Source organism: Leucopleurus acutus (assembly GCF_964270905.1).
Source record: "Leucopleurus acutus genome assembly, chromosome: 12".
In the NCBI taxonomy this organism is placed as follows: Eukaryota; Metazoa; Chordata; class Mammalia; order Artiodactyla; family Delphinidae; genus Leucopleurus; species Leucopleurus acutus.
The window spans coordinates 38,218,476-38,237,369 of NC_139154.1; positions in this window are offsets into that span (position 1 = coordinate 38,218,476).

The window sequence follows — 18,894 nt, forward strand, 5'->3', positions numbered from 1 at the left end:
GGAGGACAAGAGAAGGAACAAAAATTTCAGGCAGAGGAAACAGCAAGTGCTGTACCTCCCCTCGGAGAAAAAGAGTCCACAACTTTCTAGAATCTGAAAGAGGTTCAGCGAGCCTTAAGGGAGGAGCCCAAGGATGGTTCTGGAGAGGTAAGGAGGGTCCAGATTATGGAAGGTGGGGAAGGTCGAGGTATGACGTTTGGAAGGGGTCCATGAAGCATTTTAGGTAGAAGCGGGATGTAATCCGATTTGCCTTTGGCAAGAGTCATGATTAGAACTCATGGAGCATTTTACTCTGCACCGGGACCTGGGCTCTGTGCTTTCCAAGTACTACCCCATTCATCCCGGGGAACAGCCTGGTGTAATAACAGAGAGGGATCTAGAAGCAGATTCCCAGTCCACACACCTGTGAGGGAATCCCAGGCTCCTGGCTCTCTGAGCTGAGACCTCAGAACTGAACCCGCAGACCTTCTGTGTCTTCAAAACAATATTAAATAAATACATACACCAAGAAACAGAAAAGACAATACCAATATTCAGTAGATGCTCATTTCACGGCTAATTTCTCCAGACTCAGAATGTATCACTTCTGTGCAGTCGCTGAAATAGACTCAATCAAATAATAAAGAGCAATTAGAAGCTGTGAAGAAGAAAGAGCGGGATAATTAAGGCACATTACTTAGCTCAGCCTGAAACAAAGAAGTCGCTCAAAGAATTCACCTTTTCCTTAAAGGAAAAAGAGAAAGAGAAGGCAGGTTTTAGTTTTCTCCTGTTTGCCTTTGAGATGTCAAACTTATTTTTCACATCTTAATTTTTCTGCTGAGTTTTTGTTAGTTCGTGGAGGAGCACTGATTCTGCTCGAGTGCCCTGGCATGGATTTCGGGGAAAAGGCCAGCGTGAGACACAAGACAAGGAGGGATGTCCTGCCTCTCGAGCGAGGCTCCGACCATGGCCTGACAATGACCCAGCTGTTCCTCTCCAATTGACTTTTTCCCCTAAAATGTCAAGAACACAGGCCATTATCATCTTTTTGAAAAATAAGTTTTTTTTTTTTGTGGTACGCGGGCCTCTCACTGTTGTGGCCTCTCCTGTTGCGGAGCACAGGCTCCGGACGCGCAGGCCCAGCGGCCATGGCTCACGGGCCCAGCCGCTCCGCGGCATGTGGGACCTTCCCAGACCGGGGCACGAACCCGTGTCCCCTGCATCGGCAGGCGGACTCTCAACCACTGCGCCACCAGGGAAGCCCCCCAAAATAAGAAGTTTTTAAAACTACCAGAGAGCCTGGGGTAGACAGCTGCCTGCCATCTTGGGAAAAGCAACGGGGAAGACGGAGGGGCACTAGGAACCTCTGATTTCACAAACATTCCTGGTCCTTCTGCCTTGAGCTGAAGCTCAGAGCTTGACCCAGTTTCAGTCACTGTTTAAGGATGATTTTAAGACAGTAAATGTGATTTTGATCTGGGTTAGTTTTTACTTTCTGATTTTTTTTTACTTTTTGATCTTCTGTGACGTGTATGTGTGTGTGTCTGGTGTGTCTGGTGGGTGTGTCTGGTGTGTGTGTGTGTGTGTGTGTGTGTGTGCGCGCACACTATATGGAAAACCACCTCAGATCCTCTGTGGAATTGGGCAGGAATAAGATATTTTAGAAACCGGAAATTCCTGCTGCCTGCTGCAATCACTATGTTTTAGCCGCATTCATGAATCACATATAAGAGACCATGTCCTGTTAAATGGAGCAAGGGTCCTCACCTTTCCAAACAGTCCTTCATCTAAGAACAGAAGGTATGGGGGAGGCACCAAGGAGAGGGGTTGCATTTTTTTCTCCCAGAGAACCTCTCCCAAAGCCCTCCTGACATCAACAAGCCTGCTTCCCAAAGTCACCCCGATGTGACTTTGACATTCTTCCCACAGACTGAGCTCTATTTTCCCTCTCCATGAATCTGGGCAGGTCTGTGGCTATGGTGTGAGTGATGCTATGTGACTTCCAAGACCGGGTCATAAAGGTGATATGACCTCTGTCTGCTCAGCTCGTTTTGGGACACTTGCTCTTGAAAGGCAGCCACCATGCTGTGAGGAAGCCCAAGCAGCCACATGGAGAGGCCATGTGTCAGCGCTGTGGCCAATAGCCCTCACTGGCTGTTCCAGCCAACTATGAGAAAAATGAGCAGTGAGCTTTCAGATAATTCTAGTTTCTAGCTGTCAAGTCAGCCCGACCTTCCAGTCTTCCCAGCAGGGGCCCCAGACAGCATGGAGCAGAAACAGTCCTTCCCACTGTGACCTTTCCAAATTCCTGACCCTGGGGATCTGTGAACATAACACATGGGTGGTTGTCTGACAGCTTTGTTTGGGGTGTTCTGTAATGCAACATTAGCAACTGGGACACAGTGAAGGGGAAGGGAACACCGAATTTCCTGGGATTATAGAGTGTTACCATTTAGTGACCTCAAACAAGTCATCTAACCTCTACGGGACTCAGGCTCCTTTTGTAAATGGCAATAATGTTGATATCTATCTTACAGGGCCTTGTTCAGGGTTATATAAAATTCTGTGCAGAAAACATTTGACAAATATAAGGACACACTATTCAAATAGGAAGGATTATTATTTTTCCATTTCAGGAAGATCTGCAGTGATCCAATGGCAAATTCAGCAGGAATCCTGCATGGTCCTAGGTGATGATGATGCTGGGTGGGGTCCCTGGGGCAGATGCCTCTCACCTTTAACTGTGACCCAAAAGGTAGTCATGAGAATCCAGAAATAAAGTGAAAATGTATATGAAATGCATTTCATTTTACAGTCCTACTAAATAGGGTTGCTCAGGGCATTAAATTGTATAACACGGTCACATTAAGGTTGAAAATAAAACATTTCTTAGGGGAGCTCTGGAGTCCTAACTCACAGCCAGGCTTATTCCTACCCCAGGTAGGAGACCAGAGGGACTCTTCACCAGGAAAGATGTGCAGGATCTGGGGTTTAGGAAGTGGGCAGTAAATGTAAACTACTACTTTTGGTGCAGTTTGAAATGGTCTTATTTCTGTGAAAAATATTTCTTTCGGAGGAAATGCCTCTCAGGATTTTTTCTGGATGAATTGGCTCTCTCTCTGTCTCCGTCTCTCTCTTCCATCCTCCCCTCTCCCTGTGCTCTCCCCTCCTCTTCCCTCTCTCCTTTCTGTCTCTGTCTCTCTCTTCCTCTGTCTCTGTCTCTCTCTGTCTCTGTCTCTCTCTTCCATCCTCCCCTCTCCCTGTGCTCTCCCCTCCTCTTCCCTCTCTCCTTTCTGTCTCTGTCTCTCTCTTCCTCTGTCTCTGTCTCTCCCTGTCTCCGTCTCTCTCTTCCATCCTCCCCTCTCCCTGTGCTCTCCCCTCCTCTTCCCTCTCTCCTTTCTGTCTCTGTCTCTCTTCCTCTGTCTCTGTCTCTCTCTGTCTCCGTCTCTCTCTTCCATTCTCCCCTCCCTCTGTGCTCTCCCCTCCTCTTCCCTCTCTCCTTTCTGTCTCTGTCTCTCTCTTCCTCTGTCTCTGTCTCTCTCTGTCTCCGTCTCTCTCTTCCATCCTCCCCTCCCCCTGTGCTCTCCCCTCCTCTTCCCTCTCTCCTTTCCCATCCTCTCCCTCCGGAAGTATCCACAATTTTGAGCTTTTGAGCTGGCACAGCCCTCTACTGTGACTTTTTTCCCTCTTCAAACTCAGCACCCGTGTGTGGAGTGTTTTCCCTGAGCTCAGCACTTTGACACACGCTGGTTCGTTGAACCCTGGTGACTCATGAGGTAGTGACCATTGCTCCCATTTTACAGATGAGAACAGTGAGGCTCAGGGAGATTCAGGATTTACCATCAGTGGTAGAACTAGGATTGAAGGCCAGGCCTCTGACTCCACTGTTCTTTCTGCTCCACTCCAAGTAGGTGGAGGGCGCTTATCTCTTGATCTACTTCTAAACCGTATTCTAGAGGCTTGGGATGATGTCATTCTGTTTTAAATAACTTCATTTAACTTCATATAACTTCATTTAAATAACTGCCTCCAAATGCCGTGGGGGAAGGCGTTTGCAAGTTGGTTTCATGAAGGCTAGACTCATTTGGATGAAGAACCAAGATACTTTATGTATGACGTTAACAGAATCGATTATCAGCAAAGCTTGTTTTTTTTATAACAGGGACGATCTCTATACTTAGGCCAAATGGAGAGGCAAGAACTCAAAACTTGTGTCCCCTTTCCCAGGTAAAACCTGCCCCTCGACAGGAAAGGGGAGTGGGTGCTAGAGAAGAGCTCTCGCCCAGCGTGACTGATTCGGGCACCATGGAAACCCAGATGTAATCACATCTGTATGTTTTTTTTTTCCTCTTCCTGGAAGTAACAGGAAGAGAAATAACAAGCTCTTGAAATTCAAATTCCCATTGACTCTGAAGTCATGAACATATTTAAAAACAGTGTGAGGCTGTGACATTTACAATCACTAAATTCATGTCGGAGAATAAATCCGGAATCAACTCCAGTCACTGAAGACAGAAGAAGCGGGCATCTCCGGCCCTGTGTTGGGGCCCAGCGGCTTCAGCAATGATAATGTTCAGGAAATCCTGGATGGTGGTGACCATCCTCAGCAACCGAGCCTTTAGACACTTGCAGATGCGCCAAAAATCGGGGGGGGGGGGGGGGAACAGAGACCCAGCAGCAGGGAGGGGAGAACAGGACAAACCAGAGGCACCCAGCCTTGCTGCTTGTCTACCTCTACCTGCGCGGCCCGCTGGGCTCTGCCTGCAGGCACAGGTGCGTGGGCTGCATGCAGCAAAATGAATGTCACATCCTGGGACAGGCGTGTGCCTTTCTCAGCCAGAAATTCATCGCCATTAAAGCCAAATAAGGCTCCCGCCAATGTCGGCTGTGCTTGGCTGGTACTGCCACAGGGAGGCGATTCATCCAGGAGCTGAAGATGCTCACCTCGGCAGGGCTGACGGGCAAGCATTTGAGAGACATGTCATTGGCCACCCTCCATTCTGAAGAGACACCTGCCAGCTCTGCAGATGGGCGCCCTTCCTGTCAGTCATCCTTCCTAGCCTTGCTAAAAACTCTAAATGCACTCCATTCTCTGGGGGAGCTCCTCCCAGGTTGCCGGCTGGAAAAACTTCCTGTCATTTTCCTCTCCAACTTCATCCGTCTGAAGAGGGTGAGGAAGGGGGAGCGTGGGCTAAAATAACACCCACTCTCCAGATACCTGGAGAGCATCTTGGTTTTACTTTTTGACCCTACATCCGGCACACAGACGAGAATAAAGAAAAGGTTGAAACTTGAGAAGAATCATTCCTCCCTTTTTCTAACAGGTTTCATGTCTAGAGGTTCAGAGGAGGACACCCAAACATTCGTCCTGCCCGGCCATCCAAACATTCATCCTGCCCGGCCATCCCACCAAAAACAAGCAGTCGTTGAGCACGAGTTCCAGGGAAGAGACAAACCAATGAAATGTATGCGGGATGATTTTCTGCTCTGCACCCCAGACAGAAGCTTCCAGGAGCCCGCTGTTGTGATCTACCCCTTTGTGCCTCCCACGAGGTTGGACCACGTGCTCAGCAACCTTCTAGAATTCCTTGCTTCATTTAAGGCTCCAAGGACCCTGCTAAGTCAATTACCCTCATCTTACAAACGGGAGATCTGAGGCCCGGGGAGCCCGGGGTCACGCAGCAGATGAGTGTCTGTGAGGCTGTGGGCTGGACTCTGTCTGACTCTCAACCACTGACTGCTTCAGATCACAGGGCAAAGAAGACATGACACTGATTAACGGAGTGAAAGTCCCAAACAACTTCAGAACAAGGGCCAGACTGGGCACTCAGGTCATTGCATGGTTGCTCCCCCACCCCGGGCAGGGGCGGCAGGGGCCACATGGGCCACAGCTGCCCCTTCTGCAGCCCTCAGAGGTGTGGCCGTGGTGGTGACCTGCCTCCAGCCACCCTTGGTCAGACTGTCGTCCCCACCATGGCCTGGTCCCAGGGCCCTCACCGTCACTCTCCTACACACGTGCACACGCCGTGTCACAAGACGACATGCCTTCCACGAATTGTGCAGCGTGGCCACAGCCCAGGAAGCACCTCTGCCCCAGGCCCTCCCCACCTGGGTGCTGGACCCCTTGGCAAACTGTCCTGGGCCGTGAACACCAAGGCTATTTCCAGAACTCTCCCCACTGCCACAGACACAGTGTCAAACATGTCACTCCCCTAACCCGCCCCCCAACCTGCCAACTTAAGTAATGAAAACATGACATTTCTTCACCAAAGGAGTCTCTTGCACGTTTGACTCTTTTTGCTACTACCGACCCCAATATGATTCCATTCATAAAAGCCAGACTGAGCACCGCGCTGGGCGAGGCCCTGAGAGCAGCACACGAGCCGGACCCTCAGGAGCCCGTCCAGGCAGAGGCGTGGCCCTGCAGCCACAGCGGCGCGCGCTGGCCTCGCCTGTGCGTCAGCGTTCATAAAGGCAGCGGAATAGAGAAAGTGCAAACTTTGCAGTCAGCCAGCTCTGGGTTGAAGTCCCATTCTGCCAGGAACCAGTCCCAGCTGTGACAACACAGGAGGTCGTGTCGTTTTGTGAGATTTGTTTTCGGTGCGTCGCAGTGTTGCAGCGACGCGGGCAGACTTTCTCACAGTTAAAGAGGAGGTCACAGCAATGCATGCAGGCCGGCAGATGAAAGCCGACAACCTGCAGAAGTGCCTTTCTTTACTGAAAAGTGGTTGGCTTAGAAGCTACTAGAACAGCTAAGCTTTCTGAGAGGTTAAGCTATCTGGTGAAGCTGCGAGCAGAGGCCAATCCCTCTATTAAAACAGTGGATTAACGAAGAAGGCTACACCTGGAGTAGATGTTGAATTTGGATACAAACGCGTCTCCAGGACCTAGTCCCGATGGAGGACGCACATGCCCCAAGTTTGAGGCAGCAGAGAACAGGCTGCTTCTGTTGCTGGGTGCAAACACCAGTGAAGTTCTAGCTGTGTGACCTGAGGCACGTTACTTAAATGCCCTGTGCCTCAACCTCTCCATCAGCGCAATGGAATAATAATGGCACCTGTGTCAGAGAATTGTGGTGAGAGTTAACCGGGTATTTAAAACCCTGCCTAAAACACAGGAAGCACTTAAAGTGCTAAATATAACATCTATTCAAGTATAATAACAGAGGTCATGTTAATTTCAGAATAAAATGTGATGCACGTCTTCTGTAAGACCGGGGAGACCTTTGTGATGACGTCCGGCAGAAGGCAGAATCCTGCTACGGGTCGTTTAAAAAGATAACTGAATAAAAGCTCAGCATCGCAGTCAGCAATGGAAGGTGGATACGGTCTGGGAGCTGCTCCCTACAAGGGCCCGAGAGGCGGCGGTGGGGATAAAAGGGCAGGTGAGTGACGACCCCGCCCTCTCAGTGAGCACGCACCCACCAAGCCAACCAGAGCCTGGGGTGCAGCGAGAGCCCAGGCAGTGGGGACACCGGGGCGCGCTTCCCAGAGCGCAGAGCCATGCGGCAGAGCAGACGGACAGGGCTGCCCCCTCCCTGCGGGCCGGGCCCAGCAGGCGGCCCCACGTGGTGTCGGAAGCCCTGAGACGAGAGGGCGGAGAGGGTAAGGGTGCCCCTACATAGCGCTCAGGGGGACAGCAGGGCCGTGAGGCCGCCGTGGAGGGAACGCGGCTCAGCGTCCCCTCCCCTGAGGAGCCGCTTCCCCCGATGTGAAGTTCAGCTGGCTGCCTGCCCCTGCGGCTCTTTTAGGCCAGGGACGGTCTATCTGTCCCTCCAGCGCCCGACCTGCCGAGGCTCTCAGGACCATCCCTCGTTCTACGCATTAGGAACCAAGAAGGTTCCCAGGGAAATGTGTCCAAGCATCTAAAGACCAGTCCTCTGAGCACAAGGAAACCAGCTGCCCTGTGTCAGCCTGGAGGGCACAGCTGGCAGGCGAGGAAAAGTCACAGGGAGACAGGTGTGCACTCCAGGAAAGGGAGGCGTTGCTCGGAATGAAGGCTTTGCAGCCCAGCCGCTGCACGGGTGCTCCCCTGGGGCTGAGCACGCTGTTTTTCAGGAAATCTGCTTGGACAGAGAATGCTGGATGACGAAGGCCCCTTCCAACCCTAGCCTGTGACTGATCAAATCCTCGGACAGGACGTATTGAAGATATTTGCCCCCTTACCGCTCAGCAGAGGCAGCTCTGAGCCCACCTGCGCTCACCGCTCCTGTTCCCACAGCCCCCAAACGTGCCAAGCTTGCTGGGGACCTTGAGAGACATGATTATCGCATCACTTCATGAGTGAATTAGGAGCGAACAATTCATTGCCCGGCTCTCCTGTTGAGTTTAAACATAAGACAGCAGACTCAGATCAGGAGAAACCTGGCAGGTTTTACCTGGGGCCCACAGCTAGTCTAAATACCGATTTTGAAAAAGAATGAAAAAAGGCAGAGATGAAGGTATGTGTTTCCAGACTGGAAATATTCAGTCTAAGAAATGAGCTAGCTCCTCCTGGCACCCAGCTCTGCGCCCAGGGCAGGAGGGATGCTGAGAACCCTCCGACTGCTCTCTGAAGCCCTGGAATCCAGCTGTGGGTGGAGACTGACACATGGGACAGCCAGAAAGCAGCTGACCACTGACCTGAGCACAGCCAGAGACCTCGAGGCACAGCAGCCGTTCCCACGCAATGCCATGTGCTGGAGGCCCAGGTCCTGCTGCTGCGGAGGCCCCAGTTAGTGGGGGACAGACAGTTGATAACCAGGGTCCCTGCAACAAAAACCGGTTGGACAAAGGTGAGGAACAGGGCCCTAAACCCACTCGGCAGGGGTGGGTGTCCATAAAAGCTCCCAGGAGGTTGTAAAGCATGACCTCAGTTCTGGAGAACAAGACAAAGAGGCGAGGGGACGCCACTGCAGGCCGAGGGCAGCGCCCGAAAGGCACAGGACTGAGGGCGGCTCCAGGGATCGCGGGGGCCTTACTGGACAAGGGGACCCGACCTGAGCCTTGAAAGCTAGACAGGATTATCCCAGGCCCCCGAGCCTCGCATCATACATGGAAGGAATTCCTCTCCAGCAAGTTGCCTACTTGAAAGCTAAGCCCAGCCCCTGCAGTTCCACACAGGGCAGTGGTTGGGGGTCTCAGCTCAGGCCTGACTCCAGCATCGACTAGATCAAAAGAAGTATGAAATCCTGGCTTCATCATAAGTGATGACAAATATAAAGAAAAGATGGAATTTTACAAAATAGAACCTGTAGCCTAGACATTTGAGATGTATTTATCTAAATTCACAGCTTAGAGATTTATTTCTTTACCTAAATTCACAGCAACCAGATACAATGACTAAGGGAGATTCCATTGTTTATTCTCCCATTTTAAGAAAGAGAAAACCGTCTTAGACCAAATCTTTGCTGCCCATCAATCCAGTTTTTTGAACATGGGTGATGTACCTGGCATTAAGGTTGTAGCTGGGTGGCCATTAGCCTGGATGGACCCTGGTCAGCAAGTTACAGTTTGCCCCAAACACCACCTGCTCCAGGAAGCCTTCCTGACTTACCAAGCCTCAGGTCCTTTACGGCTAACCATAAGGTCAGAGTCACAAACTTTAACCCTAAGTTTGCAAGCCTATTCATTCAGGCATCGCTGGAGGGGGCGCCTGGGGCACAGATTTTCTTAGCGCAAAGCCCACCAAGTTCAATGCGCATGGCCCAGTGTGGGGCTCACTGTCAACTGTCTATAAAACGAAGACGGGGCTTTCTTCGCCCAGGGGTGGGTAGCTGAGCGGGGAAGTGGGAGCTCAGAGGGCATGCACATGGTACAGGGCAAGAACAATGGAACCCAAGTCAGAGAGGTCTGGGTTCAAGGTCTAACTTTTCCAGTTTACAACTTCTCCAAGGAGAACCGTCTCTACAGCAGCAAAGGTAGACACACAGAAGGCGGGGTCGAGATCCACGGCAAGACGGGAGAGGATACATGAGAGCCAGATGGTGCGAGGGCGGTTTCTAGGCTCACGCAGGTTACACTCCAAGAGGCTGAAGGGAATTGCCAGTGCTTTCAGAGCCACCTGAGGTAAGAAGAAAATGGAGAACAACTTCCAAAAGTGCGGGCAGGCCCGTTAGCTCGACACCAATTGCCAGCAGAACTCTATCAATGGGGATCAGGCAGATGGCGTGTGGGTTTGATCAGTGATGCCGATGTTGCCCAGCTCACCTTAGAAAGGTGTTATGGACAGAGTTTAGCTTGTCTGAGCCAAACCCTTGATAAAATCCTTTCTTTTTTCTAGCAAGACGAGGAAGGATGAGCCGCATGCTGTAGTCTGAGGTGCCGTTCATGGTGGGGCTGTAAGGCTGTCTGCGGGAGAGCAGACAAGCCCTGCGTTGCTCCTGCGGGTCCCATGAGTGGGTTTTGCGTGGAGGCAGATTTGCCACCACTTTCAATCAGGGCTGTTTAACAGCGCAATGAGATTCTCTGAGAGTGAGCTCCCCATCACTAGAGGTATTCAACCAACATTCACAATAACACGGGCCAGCATTGCTCTAGAGGTATAGTGTTGGGATCTAAAGTGAGAAGACCCAAACGCAAGGATTTATGGGCCAATTACCACCTGTGTAACCTTGGGAAATGCATTTTACCTCTCTAACTCTTGCCCGCCCTCTACATAAAGTGAGGATCATTCTTTATAGAGAGGTTACGAGTTACAGAGAGGTTGTAAGTCATAAATTAAACAAGAGGATGTCCATAAAAGCATTTTATAAACTAAAAAAATGCTCTGCTAATGTGTGTGAGCATTTTAGGAGTCTGGAAATAAAGGGCTCTTGAGGCTGGTAGCATTTCGTGCAGACGGCAGGATTTGTTGCTGGCGCTCTGAAGCCTGGATAGAAATAAAGTGCCGTGAGCGTATCACGCCAGCTCTGGCACGCGGTGCACAGGTTACTACTCAGACTCCTCGTTCATTCGCAGTGATTTTAAAGCATCCAGGCTGGGTTGGTCTATCAGCTTGCAAGTTGGCATATTTTTATTTTGGTTTCCTCCAAGTTTGAAACATGATGGATTGGGCACTCTCTAGGTCCACAGACTGTTGATGAAATTCCCCACCTAATTAAAGAAGTTGACAGATGGAAATGAGTTCCATGACATTATAGCCCCAGCTCACTGCTGGGCTTGGAGCAAGGTCGCCAGGCTGTTCACAGGGCTTCCGTGGGGAGAAAGACATTGCAGCTAGACAGGGCTGCTTTCCTCCTTTTCCCCTCCGACGGGCTTCAGAGACACGGTGGTTTGGGGGCTGCTTCTCAGCTGGGACTTCGGGCAGCTCGCCGCAGAGCTCTGCAGACAGCTCCTGCTGGAAAGCTTGTGTCTGGGGTCTGGGGAGCATGACTGCGTTCCATTCCCACTTGCTGTGTGTCTTCCACTTCCTCGTATGATTCCATCAAGGAGGATTTGTTTGAGCAGCTACTCTACTCAGCAAACTTCGGTCTCTCCTGTGAATGAGGCCTGGGCCCAGCCCTGTCCCAACACAGGATCCTCTTGACCTAAAAGCCCCCAGAGCCGAGTCACCGAGCTGACCCTGCATTTATTTACTCTGGTTCCCTCGGGTTCTAGCACTTCAGCCATGGAGCCCAGGAGGGCAGCAGACCTGGTGAATGTTCCAGTGACCCAGTCTAACCAGTGATGGAGCCGGGAAAACATGTGAGCAGAGGCTGCTCCGTTAACTCTAAGGGACCCCCACACTAAGAAGATGGTTGAATTGGGTGATTCCTCAGACCCTTTCCAGTGCCTTAAATGATTACAAATTTGCAACTGCAGAGTAGTTAAATTTCCAAAATATTAGAACACCATAGAGCAAAATAGTTAGCTTTTGGGGTCTGTCACTTAACGACCTGAACGTATTTGGGGAAACACTCAGTCTCGCTGATACTCCATTTTCCATCTATAAATAAGAATGAAAAGCTCCACCTCCCAGAGGCATTTAAGTTCTTACGTCAAGTGCCTAAAAGCTTGACTGGTACAGAGTAGGGGCTCAATAAATGTTTGTTAGTCCCTTTCCCCTCTGTCTCCGACAAGAGCTTCTCTTTTCCTTCAAGGCAGTAAGGACTCACCTGCCAGGAGGCCTGACAGGTCATGTACTGGGAAAGAGGGCGTGCTTCCAGGACTTCAGTGAGAGAGAGGCTGGTCCCCATCTAATCCACTTAGGTGGGAGGTTCTAATCAAGACCAGCACCCTGGCGACTGTGGACGCCTCCCTCCCTCCCCACACTCTGTCCCATTTCCCCAGGGACCCTGTGCCATACCCCATGGCTTCCAGGGGAGGTGGACCCCCTTTTCCGAATCTGGGAGCAGATGACGTGCCAGGGCTCTGGAAAGCAGAGTTACCCGCCTCAAGCCGGGACGTGCTCCGGACGCTGGGCTTCATGGCACGGTATTCGCAAGGCTCTGCATTTCTAGACGTAGTGAATCTTCCTTCTTCCTGCAGAAGTAATTGCCATGCATGCATAAAACTGTTGAAAAAGTTTCCGCCCGTTTCTCTGTTCCCTTTCCACCGTGTAAACATTCCTACAGATCCCGGCTTGGTGGCCGATGGTCTAGGAGGAGAACTCAACAACAACTCCTCACTGGGCGTTTCTTGGCGCCACGGCACGCAGGAGGTTTATGTTTCACAATGGAAAGGTAAGTGTCTCGAACAAGGCAGAACCCAGGGTAATAAGAGCTCCTTTTATTTCATAGTTGCTTTCGCAGTGGTGGGTTTTATTCTGAATCTCACTAGATGCTTAACAAACATAAAGAGCAACTGTTTTTGGCCCCAAATCTGTTGCCTTCTGAGTTCTTTTTGTTTCCCTGAGCTGAGCCAGCTGAGGTAAGAGAAGGCTGTTCTCTGTGGGAGGGCAGAGATGCTGAGAAAAATGGCACTGTTTGCGCTGTAACCAGAACAACACTTGTGCGTGGGCCTGCACCCCGCTTCCCAGACCTCTTCCTACAGTAGGTGGGGGGATGAGGTCTCTCCGACCGGGCAGGGGGACAGGTCACCGGGCACAGGTGTGTGAAGCTAACCTGGCCTGTGGAATTGAGTTCAAGTCCACTCTTCGCACAGTATCAGCGCTGTGCACAGACTCCACAGAACATAATTTATAATGAGCTTTGTGTCTTGAATCCAGTCACTTATGTCACCCTCAAAAAGGTTCTTATTCAGTGTCTCTTAACCTTTCTGGATTTTTGAGAATCCAGAGAAAGCCATGGGCATCCTCACCCTCACACACACACACACACTCATCCACACTGCACAATTTTGCATGCAACTTCAGGGATTTCATGGACCCCCCCGAAGCCCAGCCATGTAACCCCAGGGATGAGCAGATCTCCAAGTTAAGACCTTTGTTCTAATTGTGCCCATCCCAGGAAACCACTTCCTAAGGCACCTCTCCCCCTTGAGTGTAAGCTGTCTGAGGCCAAAGTCACACCATGTTCAGCTCCGTATTTCCCACAGCCATTAACCCAGGACCAGGTGATAATGAGAGAGCAATTCCAAGTCCAAATCAGCCCCAAGACCCAACAGGTGACTTTGCTTAATCTATTAACTGAAAAAAGATTCTACCCACTACGTAGAGTATAGAATTATAATACACCTTAGGCGGAAGCCTCATCCTTGACCTTCTAAACCAGACAAACAACCCCACACAGCTCCAGGGCCCCCCCAGCTCCGAGCGCCTGTTCAGAGCATCTTCATAGCACAACCCCGTCACCTACCTCTGCTTCCTGGACCACTTCATCACCACCCAGAATTCCTCTCCCACGGGTCTGACGATACTAGCTAAGCACCATGAAACACAGCTGTCCTTTCTTCCCATCAGAAGCAAAATATCTAAATATTTCATAGAAAGCTGCATTGAAAGCCCGTTTTTGCTCCTTAAGACCCTGGTCTGCAAGCGTCACTGGAGGATTGGGGGAGGGGGAGGACAGGAACATAATGGAAAGAGGGATGGCTCTGGATGGAAAACACCCAGGTCCCATTCCCACCTCTGCTGCTCACATGCAGGGCGACCTTGGGTATGTCACTTAAACGTGTCTTCACCTGTTTCCTCACCTGTAAAATGAGCATAACAGTATTTACCTCGCAGTGTTGTTTTGAGAATCCAAGGCTGGGTATGTGCCGCGTAAGCTCTGAGGAAGAATAGGAACAATCCCACCCCTGGGGCACAGTCCCCCCGACTCTGCACACCCGGGCGGCGGGAACAGTACCCGCGGGAAGCCGGGAGCCTGTCAGGACCTTGCTGCAGCCGCCCTGCAAGGTCATCCCGTGAGCTGAGGGCCTGAGCAATGGCACTGATCCTGGTAACCTCCATCCCTTGGGAGAGGCCAGCATCAGGCCGCCTCTGGGACCAGGAGTCCTGAACTTCTGCAGCAATTACCCTTTTCTAGCAAACTCTCTGGGCCCCAGAACTCGAGGTTAAGACACAGCCAGGAGCTAATAAGCCCGGCGCCCAGAAGAGCAGGGCTGCGGGATCCTGTCACCATGGCAACTCCTGCAGGTGCTCCTGAAATGAATGACAAGGCCAAGGGAGTGGGGTTGCTTCTCTCTCCCTTTCAGCAAGCCTAAAAGTGAGAGAGGTCACGGGGTGAGAGAGGCCACCTCATGCCAGTAACAGACACACACGAAGGCTCCTGCCTGGGGTGACCCAGCTAGTAGCTGCTCCCCGATCTGTCCTTCCCCCTGCACCAGGCTGCCCCTTAGTGAACATCCCAACTGGAGGAAATTGTGTCTCTGCTGCACAGACCTCCCAGCCCCCCTCTCGAGGCGCCCAGATACCTGTGTCCTGTCGCCTCTAGAGACCTAAACGAGGGCGGCTGCCAAGCCCCAGGTCCCCAGGGCCTCTCCTGCTTCTGCTGGTAACAGAGCCTGCTCTCTGCAGCGCTGACCCACCCGGAGCCTGTCCCCGGGATCTACCTGTCGGTGGGAGGGGCAGGGAAGGCTCCCTTTCCTCTTGGGTGGCCCAGACATTAAGCCCACGAACGCTGCCATGTGGAGAAGGCCCATCTGTGGGACCTGGTAGGCAGAGGGCTCAGCGACTGTTGGTAAGAAATGAGAGAGGGACTCGTGTAGGCATCTGAGTCCCTAGATCCGGGGTTCCCGGAGGCCCTCTGACCCTGCCCTTTCTGAGTTTGGTTATGAGAGTGAGCGATTCCCCCTCCCCCTCTGAGCAGTCCTCTGCCAATAGCACCCACACGTCCCCCACCTCCCATGCTAAGGCTGTGGAGACCCTAGTTTGGTGCGGCAGCAATCACTGCGCCCTTCTCTCAGGGTATCTTCCATCACTGCTCCTGGGACCTGAACGCCTCCACCCCTTGGAAGGGGCTCAGAAGAGGCATCAGGGACAGGAGGGAGGAAATGGGGCATGGGGGCGGAGTGGGGATATCTGCCCACATCCCTGAGACACCTAGCAGGCCACATTCACCTAAGGGAACACCAGCAACACCCCGGCCCCCAGGGAACTAGGAGTCAGATTTAGGTGGGAGAGCTCTACCACTCACAAGCTGGGTGACTTAACTTCTCTGTGCCTCAGTTTCCTCCGTTGCAAGTTGGGGGCTGATACGATCCACCTCAGACTTGTCAGCATGAAAGGAGATGATGCGTTGTCCCAGGTAAGATGGTTTCGGCAGGATGAGCAAAGGTGCCTAAGCCCCACCCCACCCCCGGGATTTACTCTAACAAACCAGGAATTACAAAGCAGGGGATCCTCCCCCAGGACTCAAACCAGGGAAGGGCACGGTCCACCTGTCTGCTAAGGATGCTTAAACTGGGGCAGCTGCCGCCCCACAGGTTGGGCTCCCAGACTCCACTCGTGGTGGGAACTCTTGGAGCAGAGCCGTGCGAGTGCACCAGCTAGGCCTCTCTCTCGGGTTTAATCTTGGCTTCACTGGGGCATCTGCCACTCAGAGCCCAGAATGCTTTCCCGTGCAGAGCGTGTCACGAACAGTCCTATGCTTTGGAATAAATGAAGATGGTGGACAAGATACTATGAGGCTGACCACTCTTCAAAAAAACAAAAACACACTTGCCCGTCGTATGTCTATACATACAATGGAGTATTATTCAGCCTTTAAAAAGGAGGGAAATTCTGAAATATGTTACAACCTGGATGAACCTTGAGGGTATCGTGCTGAGCAAAGTAAGCCAGATAGTGTGTGATTCCACTCGTGAGGTTCCTAGAAGTCAAAGCTATAGCGACAGAAAGCAGAATGCTGGTTGCCAGGGGCTGGGGAAAGGGGACACGGGGAGTTGTTTAATGGGTGTAGAATTTCAGTTCTGCGAGATAGAAAAGGTCTGGAGATTAGTTGCACAACAATGTGAATATACTTAACACTACTGAACTGGACTCGTAGAAACTGTTAAGATGGTAAATTTTATGGTATGTTTTTTACCACCACACACACATACACACACACACACACACACACACACACACACACACACACACACACACACACACACACACACACACACACACACACTGCTTGGGACACGGAATTGAGCCTCAGAGACCACAACGTTCAGATCTCAGATCTCCCACCTCCTGACTTTGTGATTTGCAGATACTGTCTAACCTGTGAGCCTCACTGTGCTCTATAAAATGCATTAAAAATAATCCTATCCAGCAATGAGGTTATTGTGAAGATATACCTATAAAGGATGTTGCACGTTACATAAAAACTTGCCACTAATCCAAACATGACATAAAGGCTTGGATTATATCGCTAAGGAGCTTCTCTTGTAGACCACGGAGAGCCACTGGAGGGCTTTCAGCTGGGGGAGGACAAGGTCAGATAAGTTTAGGAAGATGGTTCTGGTGCTTGCAGGGAGGGGCCCTGGAGTAGAGAGACTGCAGGTGAGGAGACCAGGCAGAAGAGGGTGGGAACCAGGTGAAGATGGGGGTCTCTGTGTCTGCTGTAGCAGAGAGGCAGCTTCAACAACATTCAGGGACCTGGCCCAACATGTTGTAGCTGAAGGTGATGAGAGAAAGGATGGGCTCAGCGATGTTCAAGTGAGCATCATTGCAGGTGTCCCCCCCACACCGGAAACACCCGGGCAGCCCGTGGACCGCAGCAGCGGCCTATGGCTGGGAGGAGGTATCGCAGCTCACAAAAGATGGAACTTTTAAACAGCTAACACTGCCACCTCGGGGACAAGCTGCTCTGTGAGACAACCTTCAAGCAGAGGCTGGAGGACCTGCCAGACGCACTGGAGCAGGGAGTCCCAACAGGGCGGGTGGGAAGCAGGGCCAGGCGACCTACCTCCAAGGGTCCCTCCAGTCCGCGTCTCTGATTTCCTGCTCCCTCACAAAGGGGCCAGTCTCTTCCCACCTACTATCCAGAGAGAGTTTGAAAGATAAAGGGTGGCACACGGATGGAGCTCTGACCGAAGTTAAGTGTGGGAAAGCTGGGCTTTCTCCCAACTGTGTGGGGTTACCTGGAATTAGAAGGTCTTTTTTTTTTTTTTTCCCTAAGTGGGAACATCCCTTCTCTAGGGCATGATGAGAAAAACTTTTGCTTTAACAGGAAGTTAACATGAAAGGGTTCAGAGAATTTCTCTTTTGCCTAACAGAGCCTGGATACATTTTGGATCATCTCTTTACACGAGGAGACAATTGGTTCCTGACCCTCTGGCCGTGGTCGACCCCTTTTATCAAAGTGCATGGCTGTTGAGACTATTAGCCGGGCACAGAAAGCCAGAATTCTCAAGAAGTACGATGTCATGCAAAAGTTGAGCTTTAGAATCAGGTTGACGTGAGTTCAAATCCTGACCCTCCCTCGTAGGGAGACCTCAGGCAAGTCAGTTCACCCCTCCGAGTTGGTCTTCTCGTATATAAATGGAGAATAATATCACTTTCCTCACTGGAGTGGTTTGTGGATAACTGTTAATGTATCTAAGAGAAATTGCACACATATAAGTGCTCAATAAATAGTACCTTCTATTATTTTTATTGCTAGTACTAGTGAAGAGCAAAACGTCTTCTTTCATTTAAAACAAAGGAGTTGTTAGAAATGGGCTACAAACCAGGGGATGCGGGGGGGATAAATTGTGACATTGGGATTGACATATACACACTACTGTATATAAAATAGATAACTAATAAGAGCCTGCTGTATAGCACAGGGAACTCTACTCAGTACTCTGTAATGGCCTGTGTGGGAAAAGAATCTAAAAAAAAAAAAAGAGTGCCTAAATGTATAACTGATTCACTTTGCTGTACACCTGAAAGTAACACAACATTGTAAATCTACTACACTCCAATAAAATTGTTCTCAAAAAATGGGTTACAAGCAAATCGACCAAATGACAGAAGGAGGCCTTCTCCCATCTCCTGGGAAGAAGTAAGTTGTAAATAGGACTAACTTGGACACAGGGAGATGAAGGACGGAGGCACGGCGTGGAGAACACTGAGATGTGGCTGGTGGTGTTGACGTGAACTTCAAGCATCCAGATAAGAAAGTCAGTCTCTTTCCCAAGAGAGAAACGGGCAGGGTTTGGGTAGCACTTCTTTCCCAGGAACAGGGTGGCTTTGGCTCCTGAGCCTGGGCCATTCAGCCACTGGCCTGCAGCTCTGCCACAGGAGGGGCAACGTGAAGGGGCAGGAACCGGGGCCGCCATCCTCAGGCAGTCGAACGCCCATTTAAATCCTCAGCCCGACTCAGGTGCAGTGGGGAGCCCTTGACTATTCAAGTGCCGAAGAGAGCACCAGAGGGGGATTAGGGATCGCACCTGCGGCCCTCAGAGGCTGCTCCCTGGCCGCACTTGTGCAGATGCACCCGCCTAGAGATGGACCTGCACAGCTTTCACAGGCTCCAGCCAGGCGCCTCATCCTGACGCCCCTCCCCAGCCCCCAGGCCCCGGAGGAAGAGCTCCCCAGTGAATCTGAGCCTCACAGCAGTGGAGAGGTGTAGACAGGAAA